Raw genomic sequence first — 17500 nt, 5'->3', positions numbered from 1 at the left:
CAAAGCCACCAAAAAAAAAAAAACCTGTTACATTCGAAGTTCAGCATTTTGTAAGCTGTGAATCTAGGGACGATAACTTGGTCACGTAAAGGGAATTTGGAAAGAGTGACGCTATAAAAATCAAGATGAGTATTCCTCGCTGGTTCTGAAACTTCACTGCGTAGACAATAAAGAGTCCTTTCAACTTGGAAAATGACTTCATTGAAGCAATGGGACGGTTGGTATAAATCAAGTCTGCCTTACGCCAGCGCAGGTCGTTTGATAATGGTAGCTCTTAAGTGATAGCAAGGTGCTGAAGAGAATAAGGGGCCTGGTGTGGATGTTTGGACTTGGTTGGCCAAATTAGACCTAAAATTAGCTGTTAGAGGATGAAGGTGTCTTGATTGTTGCCGAGATTCTCTTAATACCCAACACCTTACCAATTGAGTTTTCAGCTCAAAGCTAATGATACCAATTTTTATGTTATGGTTAATGATATTCATTATTATGAATAGTGCTTCTTGTTTGATTCAATTTACATCTCAGTTTTGGTGACCATTCTAGCCTCAATTTGTTAATCCTATTTACTTTTTCAGTGTGAAACGAAGAGTCTATACTTATTCTTACATTTAAAAGTGCTGTATCTCATATACGTATCAAATCTCGTGCTATTTAAAATGTTAGTCCAACTTACTTTAGATTTCAATACTTTCAAACAATTTTTCTGTGCTGGTTTCCTTATTTTTTTTTTTTTTTTGTACGTTTATTTCATGTTTTCCTTTTAGATATCGAAGATGGCTTTACCAAACTTTAGGCGTAAGATCAGAAATAAGCTGATTTAGAGAAATGTATTCCTAATATTTCATCTTTTTTTCTTTTCCAAATAAAACCATATCATGAAAGAAAATACATTCCTTCATTTTTAAACCATATTTGTGATTTGCCTAATTGTACAGTCTTTTACAACTATCGTTGTGTATTCTTCCCTTCGACCTTTAAAAGCGTCAGGGAGATACAATACTGGATTTTGATATATTTTTTCTTTGGCATAAAATTTAAGGAGACCAAAATTTTAGTGAATGTTTAGTATGCTCTCAGAGAAAAAGAGTTGATATCTTTCGTTCACAATTTTTTTCATAAATTTTATGAATGAATAATTAATAACTTTTATTTTACTTAACCCGTCTGCTAATCTTTTTAGCCGGTTCTCTAAAGATAAAATTGTACCGCTGAAGAGAAAGCTTGACCATATAAGGTAGGCTTAAGCCTAAATGAAAATCTGTACCGTTGAAAAGAAAGCTTGACCATGTAAGGTAGGCTTAAGCCTAAATGAAACTAAGATATTAATAATAGTTAGTTTTAGATATTTTATTCTCTTACAAAATATCATGAGTTGAATATTCATGTTAATGAATTTAGTAATAGTTCCTTCTTGGAAATTACAACTGTTTCTTATATGCTTCCCAGTGAACAACAACTAAACAACAACAATGACAACAACAGCACTAATAATAATAATAATAATACTAACAATAATATTTAAGTAGTACCAGTAATAGCATTTTTAAAAAGAAATGTTATCTTCATCACCGAACGTTAACAAAAGGTATCACCCATTGTTATTTCGCTTTGTTTTGATTTATCCCAGGGAATGCGGTGCATACTTGTGTACAGCAGACGTAATTCTTTGTACAACAGACTTTCATTCTTTGTATTCTTTGTTTCGCATGAACACAAGTTGGGGCCTTTTGCCATTCACCAGATCGATACGGCTCCCCAAAACAAAGACACAGACCAAACGCATAACAAATCAAACAAAAAAGTTTCTTGGGGCGCATGGCAACATCCCTTTCGAGCGGCAAGCGAAGCAGAGTTTCCCAGAATGCATCGGCCGCTCTCAAAATATGGGTTTGCAGCTCCGACGAAAACGAAATGAAGACAAGTTTGACGAAATTCGGATGCAAACGAATAATTTGTATTCGTGTTTTGGCGAGACCCAACAACTAATATTTCGCAAGGGGGGCGGCTCTCCTCGCTGGATGGGGCCCATGGCAATAAACACGGGTTAACACTTTACGCTTTGTCTTTATTGGTCGTTTAGCCTTAATTTGGAAAGATGGCGGCTTTGCTGGAATTTAAACGTTGCTCCTTTTTCAACTACACTACGGTTGCGTATTTCCCAGGATCGTTCATAAAAAATATGGGGAGAAGAGGAAAAAGGAAAGCATCTGTGATATGAATGTCAGATTGCACCCAGTGGCTGAAAGTTGCGAACTGACGTTCGTTGCATACGAACAAAGGCTCCCCTTATGAATAAATGTATCTCTCTAAATTTGTTGATAGAGAATGCCAAGGTTGTGATGAGGTTCGGTATAGGTGCGCTTTCAATCTACTGGCTGACTGCTTAAAGGATAAGACGTGTACGCCCTTGCTGAATTTTTCTGTCTGCATGAATGCATCGTTTTTGATAGGGACGACCAAGGTTCATATGCAATTCTACAAAGGCATGTTTTCAGTCTACTGACTCCTTTTGTCAGTGGACTGCACACACAAACCCTCTCCCCTCCTCTCCCCTCCCCTCCGCTCCCCGCATTCTATATGTAACAGCGCAGACAGTCCTCCATGCCAATCATGCTATCAGGGTATCAGTCCACCTCAATCCCAAACAAAGTTAATAGTATTCGGAATACTGTTCCTTCTACACGACCTCAGCCGCCGGAGCTCTAATATCCGGTTGGAGAGTCCGAGCGGCATTAACATTCATTTTCTTTTCTCTGTCTGTTCTTTTCCCCTTTCCATTTTATTCTCCCAGTGACGAAAAGGGCGACGTAGGAAGGATCTTTTTGGGTGGAGGAAAATTATCTGCCGGCAAGTGTACTAGTAATTTTGAACTGAGAAAAAAAAAGTTGTAGAGTTTTTCATGTACAGTATACATACATACACACACACACACACACACACACACACACACACACACACACACACACACACACATATATATATATATATATATATATATATATATATATATATATATATATATATATATATATATATTATGTCACTGATGCTATGTATAGTTTAAGTAATGATATGCCTTTAAAATGATTCAGTTCTAGTTTCAGAATAGTTTATTTAGCCAGTAATTTAGAGTTGGTTTAATTGAATTCCGTTATCTAAGCTTTTTGGTATGAGGTTGCTAGCCCCATGCTCTTCCATGTCCTGACTGCAACCCGCCGTAGTTTAATAATGCCAGATTATAAATTCATTTCTTAGGTAAACACTGGCGTACACACACACACACACACACACACACACACATATATATATATATATATATATATATATATATATATATATATATATATATATATATATATATATATATATATATGCACGTTAGCAGTTCTCGGCATTATCGAAATGTCCCGGGTTCAAAACCCAGGAGAGTCGAAATGTTTTGGGCAAGGTCCATTGTATGCCAGTGTTTGCCTAAGCAATGAATTTATAATCTGGCATTATTAAACTACGGAGGGTTGCAATCAGGACATGGAAGAGCATGGGGCTAGCAACCTCATACCAAAAGCTTAGATAATAGAATTCAATTAAACCATCTCCAAATTACTGGCAAAACAAACTATTCTGAAACTAGAACTGAATCATTTTAAAGGCATATCATTACTTAAACTATGTGTAGCATCAGTAACATAAAATAGAGAGTAATTTTTAACATTCGAGAATAAGGCTGAAAGAGAAGAAAAGTTGAAGTCGAATCATTCTAATCAAATTATGTCCAATTCAGAACATCTGCTCTCAACACATGGCCTCCCAACACGATCAATAAACAAAACAGAACTAATTAAGAGACGGTTTTCATCTGCTGAATGGGAAAAGGGAATCTTAAATTTACAGAGGGAGAAAAATTCCTTAAAAAGGGACTCTTTGGCGAATCTAATGAGAGGCCTTCTATTTTATGCTTCTGTGGACATTTAATTTCAGTTTTCGTAGTGGTTCAAATTGAATATAAAGTAGGTCACCCATCTCCACTTACAAATTTTTGATGAAAATTAGAAGGACAAAATTTCGTGAAGTTTTCTGGGTTTGGACTAAAGCTGGACGATAGATGTTGAAATAATTTGTCATCTTGTCTTTTTAATCACAGTAGTACGACAAGCAATTTGTCATGTGACTCCATCTCTTTTGAATCACTCTTATGCAAAAGAAATAGTCCATCTTCCCATCTATCGATATATATATACATACACAAACACATATATATATACATATATATACATATATATATATATACACTATATATATATATATATATATATATATATATATATATATATATATATATATATATATATATATATATATATATATATATATATATATATATATATGTGTGTGTGTGTATATATATATATATATATATATATATATATATATATATATATATTTATATATATATATATATATATATATATATATATATATATATATATATATATATAATTTCTATTGAAGTCAATGGCATTTTTTGTAGAAAGTCTTTTTGTTTAGGCTTTGAATCAATCTACACTTCATATTTTCTCTTCAGGTAAGCTTCTCAGGAATAAATGAAAATTTACCAATGCTTCCATTCATTTCTTACAGTCGACAGTGTTTCCTTCGCTATCGGCGGCGTCTTCAGAGCTAAATTATAAATTGACAGAAATTGTTTTTATTCAACAAGCGGACTTAACAGCTAAGCCTAAAATGTACAAGATGACATCACTAAAGTGATGAATTTCCATGGGTCGGCAGGTCTCATTCTCTTGCTGGTAGTCTGTACGGCAGCAAGGACATTTCTGGTGCTCTGTAGGTGAAGCCCTGTGCCACAGCGAAATTCATCGCCCCAATGACGTCATATTTCATATTTTACTATTAGTTGCTAGGTCCACAGTTGTAATAAAAACTTTTTATGTCAAATTGTAATTTAGTCCTGAAGTTGCCGCCTATAGGAGAGGAAACGGTCCGTCGACTATAAGGAGTAAATGGAAGCACACATGAATAGTTTTTCTTTATTCCTGAGAAGCTTACCTGAAGAGAAAAAGAAATATAGACTGATTCAAAGTCTAAATAAAAAGATAATCTCCGCAAATAATGCCATTGGCTCAAATTACTCTGACGTATCTCTTCACCAGTGCTAAACCTTTTATAAAATTTCCGTGGCTCTTCATTTTCCATCGCTTCGATTACCGTTCTTTCCATTATTCTACACAGACTGTTTGTCAGAAAATCTTCCGAATTTTCTTTTTGGTTCATAACACACACGCACACACACACATACAGAGTTGATGGAGCAAGTCTTCATACATCTCAAGTTTTGCATTCATATAAAAACACTTGCTTAAAGACTCTAATTTTCTCCCATCATGTAACATTTACTTATAGAACTTGTGTTATACCAACATTCAACACCCAACATTTCATCTACAAATTCCAGTTATACCATTTTTCACTAAATCTTTTCTTATAACATACCAGAAACTTGCATCTGTCTTTGATTTCTTCTGAATATTTGTCATCATTCTCCTCAAGTTGCCGGAGGGCTTATATACAAAATTACTTTTAAGGAATTAGATCAGTCAGAATGTTGGAAATATTTCAGGCCTCCTTCGTTTATTTGGCCGCAAATGGGCAGGTAAGTAAATTGGAAGAAAAAGCTCAATGAATGCAGGAAAGACAGTCTAGTTTAGACAACGTAATTTTATCAAGTTTGTTTCTACTGTAGATACCAAAACTCATTTATTTGATCTGTCATGTGGTAATTTCGTAGTCAGCTCATTATCCTTATTTTCTGCACTATTTTTCCATGCAAAATTATGAATATACTTAAAGAACAACTGGTAAACGTACAAAGCAAAAATATAAGATTTTTCTCCCCTTGACATTCACTCACAGACAAAAGAGTAAAGGTGAGATTATTCAAGAGAGCAGTACTTTATTATGCCTACTTTTTCCTCATCGTACCTTTCGCAAAACGTAAAAAAGTCTGCACATTTTTCTTTTGATTCCCGCAAAACCCACTCCCGTAACGAACTGTTCAAAGCAAGCAAGAAAGAAGACCCTGTTAAATCAGCTAAAAGTTACCTTGCTAATTATCTATTTCCTTCTGAAAAGCTTTATCATAAGCAAGAAAATCCAGTCGTCATCAGCCTTTTTACCACAGATATTATTTACATATTTTTCCAGTCTTTGGGTTAGGAACTTAAAAACGCAAGGATTTACCATTTTGTTCTTATTCCCATCACTCATTTCCAGAATGTGGAGTTCTCGGGCCGATGCTGGCACTTTCTGAACCATTAAGCCAGCTTTTTTTGTTTTTTGTTTTTGTTTTCAAGAGAAAGTCCTATTTTCGCTCTAGGGATGAAGTGCGTTAACACAAATATTTCTTGAGGGATCGTAACTATTTTGGTTAGAGATGAACGTTTCGTTTTCTACAAAATATACATACATACACACACACACACACACACACATATATATATATATATATGTATATATATATATATATATATATATATATATATATATATATATATATATATATGCGTGTGTGTGTATGCTTATGCGTGTGAGTGTGATGTATTTATACGTATCTATAGAAATACGCAACAGAATTCATGTATTTTGTCTCTGGCTTTTATACAACCGAATGTGTAAAATCACATGCACACACGAATATTTACGACAGCCGTGCAATCAAGAATAATCTCTCCTCCACGCACTGCGACTATTTGCCAACAACTCGACGGGAGTTGTCTGTAAATAATAATTAGTTCATCAAAGGAAACAACTGGCGAGTAGCAGTCGCTCAGGGCGACGCCGTTGCCGGTCTGTTTTTCGCGTCTGCGGCGTTCATGCATATCGCATGAGTTACATCTCGAGATTGTACCCAAATTGCGCGATGTTGCTAATGGCATTCACATTGCTAAGATTAATCACGGGTTCTTAAGTGAAACGCATGTTTCTCTTACTTGACTTAACAAAATGCTTAATCCACATCCCGGCAAACTTATGAGGGCTATTTCGGGGTATATGAAGGGAGTCAGGATTCCGAATAGAGGCGGGATTTCAACGTTTCTCTCTCATGACATTACGTCACGCAATGGGTGGATTTAAATACCTCTGCTTTATGGAAGGGTGAATGGTGAGTTGTCATTACTTTTGTGTATTATACCATTTTTCTTTTCTGTTGAAGAAGGCTGACATTTTACTATTATTCGCCAAGTTTGGTCATAACTGTAACATTTGTGCAGTCTTCAGAAAAATTATCTTGGTAAGAGATACAATTTTCCTGAGTTTTTCAAAGACGTGTGTATGTATCTACGGCAAATATATTTAATCTTTGAGTCAATTCTTAAGAAAGAACACTAGCTAGAAGATTACCAGCTGAAAAACAAATAAACTTCAATCATACAACTCGCGCATAAACCAAATCTCTTACAAACCCTAAAGAACAATTAGAACCACAAAGACAAGTGAGCTTGACGCCTGAAAAGAAAGACGCTCAAGTAACTTTTAACGGCATGAAGTTACTTTACTGAGTTCGTTTATTCTTTTATGGAATAACAGATACAAATGACAGAAAAAAACTCTAATGTCTTAATCTATGAAAAAAATTCACCTATAATAACAGCTCTCGTCCCCTCAATATAAGTGTTATTCTTAAAAAAGCAAAGTGGTTGTTTTTCGCACCTACCAACTGTAAATGCAGTACGAATATTAAAATCCGAAATAAAAGGAAGAGGTACCCGCTGCTGTCACTTAGTGATGGATGATAACAGATTATTTACAGATGATAGTGAAAAAATCATAGTCCGTATTTTTCGGAATTATGTGGAAACAGACAAATTCCAAAGAAAATACAGAGATTTCTGTTTATCATAAATCGAAGGTACATCAATTTCTACAATTATTGTGCATATTCTTATGTATAAATATCATTATTATCATTTTCATCCTAATCACTGTTACCATTGTCATCATTACCCAGCTGAGAACAGCATTTTGTCGAAATGCTGAAGAAGGATACCAAAAAAAGCTTGATTTTCCAACCCTGCGTTGTGCTGTCACATGAATATTTACAGAAGCAATGACGCTGCATGCAAGGCCTATTGATCGCACCATGAATCTTTGAGTATTTAAGGAATGTTTTGTCTCTGGGGAGGGGACGATTGGGCAATTCCGTTGCAGGAGTTAACTATTCAGCGATTCTGATGGAAACTGGGTTCCATAACAAGGGCCTCCTATGATCACGCATACGTCTCATTTACATATCGCTTTTTAGATCATGTTATAAATGTATGTGTTTTCTCTTTCCAACGACGTAGTTATCAATGCCGACATAAAATAAGTTGGGAAAATAATATGCATCGAGGGAAAAGGTTTCACAATAATATACATTTCAAGTAAACTTATATATTTTTGAACTCCCTGCTACCATGCAATTATCGAAAACAGAGAATACAGCGTACAACAAAAAAATCAGATGTTATATGTGTTATGAGAATCAAAATTTTGCTTCAGCTATGCAATTAAAATTGGGTGAAACCTACAAGCACCTGCTTCGTAAAAAAAAAAAAGAAGATTGCTTACTCTGTACTCCTAGATATTACCACCAAATGAATTTCCTACATTTTTTCATGTCTCCGTTTAGTATATTACACACACACACACATACATATATACATATACACACACAGACGCACACACATATATATATGTATGTATGTATGTATGTATGTATGTATGTATGTATGTATGTATGTATGTATGTATGTATGTATCGTACGTGAAAATTTAGTGGAAAATAACTATCAAAATCACAAGTGTCCTCAGAAAGAAATTTTGCGAATAAAAAGAATGATTTTCTAATAAAAATGAAATGTCACACGAAAAATGAAAATGTAGATAAATTAACGAAAACATAATATAAACAATTTTATACGTATTTATTTTATTCTGAAGACATAGAATTGAAAATGCAACCAGAACAAGAAAAAATATGTACTCGCACATAAATAAAAATCCAGAAATAAAAACGTAACATAAACAATCCTGTGATACAACTATTTCGGAAATAGGCCTCGCCATATTGCTGGAATATGTATGAGCTTGATACAGAACGCTCCTATATAAGTTTTCCAGGATGGGGAAAAGAACATCTCTCCTAATGCTGGGAAAAGGATCGACTGCGATAAGCGCTTGAATAATGGGAACAGGGCACTCCCTCTCATATCACACGGAATGCTGCACTTACTTATACGGACACCGATTGCATGGCAGCTTTAAAAGGTAGTCTCTTTCACTGTCCTGCTGGGATGTATATATATATATATATATATATATATATATATATATATATATATATATATATATATATATACATACATATATATATATATATATACATACATACACACACACATATATGTATATATATATATATATATATATATATATATATATATATATATATATATATATATATATATATATATATATATATGATACGATAAGACGAAAAACGTGTTTCTACATCCATCAACGATAATTCACCTGCACAAAGCTCATGCGAGCAGCTCGTCAGCAAAAGAACAACTGCATATGGAATGATATGAAGGGAGTGAAAAAGAGGAAATGGCAATACGTTGCATAGATGTGGACGTTCCGTTGCACTAGGCCTACTACTGTTCACCAAGATCAAAGTATTCGGTTAAACCCCATTGCGACTGCTGTTGTGGTCTGGGAAGATAGTTGCCTTCAATCGCTATGGGCTGCAGGAAACTCTGCGATTTCGTTAATTTCTTGCAACAGAACCATTCCTAACAGAGAATAATCAACATGAGACAGCCTCTTCCGGGCAACTTACAGCAAAAAACTGAAAACAAATCGAAGCTTCTAGATATCGGGAGTAGCTGCTGTGGACATTTAACTCCCATACTTTCGTTCTGCGGTGTAGACTGATAAGGCCTTCCAACTCCAAAGTAAACATTGGTAAGGTTACCGAGACACTCCCTTCACTAAATTACGTATTCTCTTAGAATTTTTTAAAAGTTACATTCTGATTAAAAAAAAGAACAGTAAATCCTTAGTCACAGTAAGGCAATTAGGTCTAGGCATTATACGGGCAATGGTAAGAGAGCACTGGTCTACAATTACGGGAAAACTTTCATGTGTAAACACACACCATATATATATATATATATATATATATATATATATATATATATATATATATATATATATATATATATATATATATATATATATATGGGTGTGTGTGTGTGTGTATGCCTACCCGTTTTATTTACTTAATGTAGTAAGAATTATGTCAGGAGAATTGTAACTTACGTAATATAATTAAACCTAAAGAAAAATTATCATCGTAAAAGAGATAACAATAATTTCCTCCTACCATTGCACTGGCTCAACGATATCGAAAATATTAAGAAAATGCTCTCATTTCTTTTTCTTCAGCTCCAGCAAGACTGTTGTAGCCAAGATGTAAAAAGTAAAAAGTGTGCCGAAGTTTCTTCGGCGCAATCGAGTTTTCTGTACAGCGTATAATGCTGTATAAAACTCTCAGTCACGGCCCCTGAAACTCTCAGTCGCGGCCCATGAAACTTTCAGCCACGGCCCGGTGGTGGCCTGTATCGTTGGCACCTATAGCGGTGCCAGGCGCACGAATGATCGCTAACTTTAACTTTAAATAAGATAAAAACTACTGAGTCTAGATAGCTGCAATTTGTTATGTTTGATGATTGGAGGGTGGATGATCAACATATCAGTTTACAGCCCTCAAGCCTTATTAGCTTTTAAGATCTGAGGCGGACATAGAAAGTGCGGACGGACAGACAAATAGCCATCTCAATAGTTTTCTTTACAGAAAGCTAAAAGATAAGGTGAGTTATCGCGCAGGCTGCCGAGAGGATGGCTGTTCTCAGTGACGTCACACGGCACACTTGGGTGCTGAGCTCCTATACGACTTACTGGCGGTTTTTGTTAATATTATAATTATATTTCTTCATAAACTTCCACATAAAATATAAACTGAACATTGGAAATGGAAACAAAAAGAAATAGCACTTAAGAAAATAATATAAACTTTATTTATAATAGTAATTTAACACTCCCCTATTACTGCCTTAATTCTGTCATTTTTTATCAAAAATTACTGAACCTTTTTCTTTTATCTTAGTTTTCTGTAAAAGACTACTAATGTGCCGGCTTTGTCTGTCCATCCGCACTATTCTGTCCACACTTTTCTGTCTGCCCTCAGATCTTAAAAACTACTGAGGCTAGAGGGCTGCAAATTGGTATGCTGATCATCCACCCTCCAATCATCAAACCGACCAAATTGCAGCCCTCTAGCCTCGGCAGTTTTTACTTTATTTAAGGTTAAAGATAGCCATAATCATGCTTCTGGCAACGATATAGGATAGGTCACCATCGGGCCGTGGTTAAAGATTCATGGGCCGCGGCTCAAACAGCATTATACCAAGACCACCGAAAGATAGATATATTTTTTCAGTAGCCTTGATTATACACTGTACAGAAAACTCGATTGCGCTGAAGAAACTTCAGCGTATTTTTTATTGAGTTTAATATTTTCATTCTAAAATAGATTCTGCATCTAAAAAAAAAAAAAAAAATAGCTAATTATATTCTCCGGAACATCAACATTTTGGTCCTTGACAATATCGAGGAGACTGGATACCTTGACTGGATACTCCATGACTCCCGGGTTCAACGTTTCCCCATGGAAAGTTTTGAATAACTCTTCCATGTGTTGCAGATCTTTTTGAAATTGTACAGAAGGTCTATAATATTTTTCTCTTTGTATATTAAATCCAATCGTCACTTCTTCCATCTATATCAGCTGAACCTAAAGATGGATACTTATTCCCAAACTTATGAGCTATGAATCCTCTCAAATAACATAAAGACTCATTTCCTATCATAGGTTTTGGTTCTCTCTCCATTAAATTCCCCATGACTCGTCCTCAGTCTTAATCTCATTGGTTACAGGTAGGAGACATTTCATGATATATGCAGAAAGGTTATATATACATATACATGTATTTTATCATTTTGACATTCATTACAATACAAATTGTGTAATGGCTTATTCATATGAATGAAAAAATAGGAGTAAATTTCCTTTGTATATATATATATATATATATATATATATATATATATATATACATATATATATATTTATATATATAATTAACTATCATTTTCATCTTCCTAATCCCCTCATAAAAGTAGGCTTATTCAAATGCAGGAAAATTTTTCTCTCTCTCTCTCTCTCTCTCTCTCTCTCTCTCTCTCTCTCTCTCTCTCTCTCATAATCTTCCCCTTCCTTTGCCAAACAAATAACTGGCCATTTCATACACATGAAAACTATTCTAATAAAATTTTGCCCTCTCCCTCGCTTTGGTGTTGACTAGCATTTTCTCTTTGCAGTTATTCTCAACATACTTAGGTCTAGGCCTAATTCCAATTTTGTCAGTCTTAACCAGTGAACATAGTTTATTTGCATTAGGAATCGAATGGAAGATATAACATTCTGTATATGCTCTTTAAATGTTAAAATTATCCATATAAACCTATGGTTCATTCAGTTATGGAAAACGCTTTCCTCTCAGTCTTTCCCTCTCTATCTCTCTCGAAAATAACTGTTCCTTCCTTTCCCCAACAAATAATAGTCCCATTTCATGCACATGAAAACAATTTCAATAAAATCAACGTGTCTTTCCCGTGTTGACTAGTGTATCCCCTTCGTAGTTATTCCTAACTGCACATAGGTCTAGGCTAATTTTAATCTTATCACTCTTAATCAGTCAAATATGGTTTACTTGCATTAAGAATCGAACGAAAGATATATTTATGCACTTTAATTGACAGAAGTATTCGTATAAGCCTATGGTTGATGTATTAATTTTATCCATAATTTTAAATGTAACAGGCAGACTAAACCAAACTAGAGTCAAGGTGTTAAATACCTGAATAAAGAGTGGCACTATCATGCAAAGGTAAACGTTGGTTCTGTATGGCATCATCTTTCAATCTTCTTGCATTTGCAGGGCGGTAGTTAAGCAATTCATGACTGAGGTTTCTCGCATAATCGCCTTGTTGAAAGTGAACAGAACACACTTGCGTTTTGGTGTTATATGGTCACTTCTGCAGATGTTCACCCACTTCGTACACATTTCGGGATCTATAGGGAAACGGTAAAAGCTAACCTTTTCCCTTCCAAAATTGTTCCTTCCTGTGTTACAGCATCCATAAATAGCACATATCACCTTGGCTGTAACGTGATAAATTCCAAATACCTCAAGAATTGTCACAATTTGTGAAAACTCCCGCCAAGCTGTTGCCCATCAGCTACCGATGTCTCGCCCTGTGACGTCATGAGCTAGAGAGTTAAAAATTGGCCTCTGCGCAACTCGCCTTATCCTCTTGCATCTTGGTTGTAACTACGCTACACAGTAAACATCGTCAGGCATTTATCCATCGTAAACATACACTACATCCTTTGTATTCCTACTCCTCGCAGGTTTACTTAGGTAGTTATAAACTGTTTTTAATTTTCGCATTAATTGGCACATTGACGTGGAAATATCGGATCAGACCACTGGAATGGAGCATGTGTGACTTCGAATTTAATCATATCAGTAAATATCGGAAACGAAACGAATGGTCTCAACATGTAAGGCGGCTTTTAGATGGAAGTAGTAAGTGTAATAATCATCACAACAGTAAGATATTGCTGCAGTATTATAGTAAAACGAAAAATACACGTGAAATTGGCAAAGGAGGGAAATTCCTCAACCATGCAAATCCCCCTCACACATTTCATTACGATCAAGTTGCCAGAAAGCACTTTCTGTACCGCACAGCACAATTTCCACAAACATACCCACATGAACACCAAAACCAATCATATATATTATATTTACCTCTCATATCATTGAATTATATTGACAATGATGTTACACTAAGTAACTTTTAGGGGCAAAACCGTAAAAGGGCCAGACAGCAGTTAGCATTTACTGAAATGAACGTGACCAACGCCTCTCTATCTAACCCTTATGTGTGGGGTCTTGGTACATGGTTACAGGTTATTCACTTGAACCATCATGGCGGCGCAGTGACCCCGCACTTGCTGTCACTCTGTTGTTTGTAGTATGTGTTGTCTCCTCGGAAAGAACCCGCGGTTCGTAACGAAACGATCTTTTGTGTCTGTGATTTTGCCAGTTGGTGCGGTGATTTTTTATCTCACGTTGAAGACATCGCTGAGTTTTTCCATTACCAAAGGAGTTCCTGACCCGGATACAATGTCATGAGTCGTCATGGCCGCAGGGGATCAGTACGCTATGTAGGTACGTAAAAATACTCAACTCAGTTATGTTTGTGTTCTTGGCGGAAAAACTCAGTTATGTTTGTGTTCTTGGCGGAAAACATTTTCTAAAGCGATTTATTTTGCAGAAACTGGCTGATAAGCAAATCAAACAAACCAGAAATTGAATAAGTAAACAAAGTACTGGTTAGGATAGGCTAATACTTGAACGGGATTACATGTAAGCCTTTCGAGGTGGGTTTAGGCCTCAAGGCTAAAGTGTAGCGGTGTAGGCTATGCCAAGAGACTGGACTATGGCGGTTCATCCGTCTTGGTAAATCTATGGGACGCCAGAGGATAGGCTGAGTCAGTAGGTCAGGGTTGGGTCAGTTTCTACTAAGGTCCTATAAGTTTGGTTATCAGTAGAAAATCTAACATTTGTCCATTGAAGACCAATTTTCCATAGGAGATAGTGCTGCAAGTGCACCACGTGTTGTGTACTGTAGGCATTACTAAGGGTTGCTTCGGCCCACAGCTGGATCCACTCTTTAGTCTTTTAATTTTTCCTCCATTCTCTCTTTAATCGTGCTCTCCAACACCTCTATCTTACTTCTTAGAGCAACTGTAGGGTCCTCCCAGTTCTACCTTTAGATCTTTATACTTCATTTCCTTTGTTTTTCAAGATCTCTTTTGTCTTGATGATGTTGAAATTTAGCCCTCACAGTTTATTAGTCCTTCGCCTACACTGAGCCCTGTTTTTTTTTTTATTGTATCAGGGAGCTTTAAAATACTAACTTTTATTGTTACATCATTATTGTCTTTGCAGTTTGGGACACAGCATTTGCATGTGATCGCCATTCACGCGGAGATTTTTTGAAAAATAGGTTAAATCCTTTTTCTACTAATACTAACATTCATAATTAGTATTAGTATATTAGTGTATATACATACATACATCACACACACACACACACACACACACACACACACACACACATATATATATATATATATATGTGTGTATATATATATATATATATATATATATATGTGTGTGTGTGTGTGTGTGTATGTATGTGAAAGAGAGGAACCCATTACTTTAAATGTACACTTCCTGTGATATTTTTACATCCATTTTTTACATATTTACATAAGATATATTCTAAATCACATAAGTTTTATGTTATTACTAGTTAATGGATATGTATCCCAGTAAGTTGCCACGGCAAGAATACAACCTACCAATGATGCCCAGCACGGAGGGTACCCCGGCTGCTCTCTTGGTGGCCATGGTACTATCGGGTCTTCGTTATTTACCGTTTTTTTTATCTATCTGGAGGCTAAACCCCCGGTCTTCCTGTTAAATTGAATTATTATTATTATTATTATTATTATTATTATTATTATTATTATTATTATTATTATTATTGAAGGATTTTTTCATAGACGAGGCGGGAAAATTGGAACCCGATTAAGTTAAAGTAATTAGCTAACCAAGAATGTAACATTTCGAAAACGAAAGTCAGGAAATGATACGCAGTGAAGCAGCAGTGCAAAGTAACTATAAATAGATTCCAGTTTGAAGTCTCGATGCCTTGAGACATAGGCTTGTTTGCAATAAAGATTTTTATGGCGAGACACATATATATATTTATATTACATTGTAAATGAATATATAATATACGTTATATATATGTATCTATCACATCTATCATCTATCTATCTATATATATATACATATATATATATATATATATATATATATATATATATATATATATATATATATATACAGTTTTGAATATCATGCCTTTTCCTAACAGTGGGGTGACCCCCAAAATAATGTTAAGACATCAGATCGTTGCCACATTCGTACTTTAACTGTCGAATCGTGGATGAATTCTGAGCAGAAAACCTCCATTGCCTTGGCTGCTTCGAACACCAAGACAGAGGGTTCACACTCCAGTCATCTTTGTCTGTCATACAGAATCTCGCTTTCGTGAATCCTGAGGCCCCTCATTTCAGATACTTTTTATTATATTTTTTACTCAAATTTCCAGCCCTTCAAGGTCTTCGTCTCCTCTCTTTCACCATGCCTTCCAGTTGCAGTCTCCTTCACCAACCCATCATCCTCCGGTTTTGTAATGCACTCGTAGCATCAAGAAATAAATAAATTTTTGGTATAAGATTGATATTAAGTCGCAGAGTCATCAAAGCGCTGTTGGAAACCTTTTACTCAAAGATGACTGTCCATCATCACAAATATTATTTTTTGGGTATTTTTCAGACAGCGCAATAATGCATACCAAAAGAAACAAGCAAAAAAAAGAAAGGCACAATCGATTGAATCGTTAAGCAAAGGAGAAACACAACATACAGGCAGATACCATTTTGAATTGCAACGCAATTTCACGAATTAATGATGGCCTCTTTCAATTCAGTCAGATTAAATGTATCCCAGTTTGTACAACTGCCAAAGGGTACCGTACAAGCTTCGGCCGATATGCGTCAGTATTTATCCTGATTTAATTTACCTTTCATGTTAGTGCAAAGAGCTGAGCACCGTCTATTAATTGCACCTTTGTTGAAGCTGCGCTTAAGGATGATTAATTTCAAACAATTTTCCACAACGTGTTTGATTTTGGCCGCCTTGGTAACAAATGTAATGGGGATATCAAAAGAAGAACGCCAGTTCTGTCTGGCATCGTAGCGTGGGGTGTGATTGGGGGCGTTGCATGGTAGGTGGGGGACGGGGGGAGAGGAGAGGTAGGATGCCTAACATACAAGCGAAAGAAAAAGTATACCACGGGATTGCTGTAGTAAAATGGTCATGGAGAGTAAAGACAGGAAGGAACGTTGACCGATGTTCCAATGAATTTTCGATGTAATTAGTGAACGGTTTAAAATGCCTCACACACACACACGCTCACACACACACACACACACACACACACACACACACACATACACATATATATATATATATATATATATATATATATATGTAAATATACAGGAGAGAGAGAGAGAGAGAGAGGCTATTGGTCCTCAAGGTGCATACACACTGCGCTGATGTTTCGGGTTAACACGCCATGTTACGCGACATATCAGACCAGTGTG

General features: G+C 35.6%; 2 long non-coding RNA genes across 2 annotated transcripts in view; one reads left to right on the top strand and one right to left on the bottom strand.

Moving 5' to 3' along the window:
• LOC136833455 (uncharacterized) overlaps positions 1 to 13427 on the bottom strand; it is a 132928-nt gene extending 119501 nt beyond the window's left edge. The window contains exon 1 of the long non-coding RNA XR_010851476.1: positions 13044 to 13427. This is a non-coding gene — a long non-coding RNA (uncharacterized lncRNA). The remainder of the gene's footprint in view (positions 1 to 13043) is intronic.
• Positions 13428 to 14053: 626 nt separating this feature from the next.
• Positions 14054 to 17500, top strand: part of LOC136833562 (uncharacterized) — a 179239-nt gene continuing 175792 nt past the window's right edge. Inside the window, exon 1 of the long non-coding RNA XR_010851511.1 lies at positions 14054 to 14423. This is a non-coding gene — a long non-coding RNA (uncharacterized lncRNA). The remainder of the gene's footprint in view (positions 14424 to 17500) is intronic.

The sequence above is a fragment of the Macrobrachium rosenbergii genome, chromosome 51 (assembly GCF_040412425.1).
Source record: "Macrobrachium rosenbergii isolate ZJJX-2024 chromosome 51, ASM4041242v1, whole genome shotgun sequence".
Classification (NCBI taxonomy): domain Eukaryota; kingdom Metazoa; phylum Arthropoda; class Malacostraca; order Decapoda; family Palaemonidae; genus Macrobrachium; species Macrobrachium rosenbergii.
The sequence above is the reverse complement of the archived record's forward strand: the minus strand, read 5'-3'. Positions and strand labels throughout refer to the sequence as shown.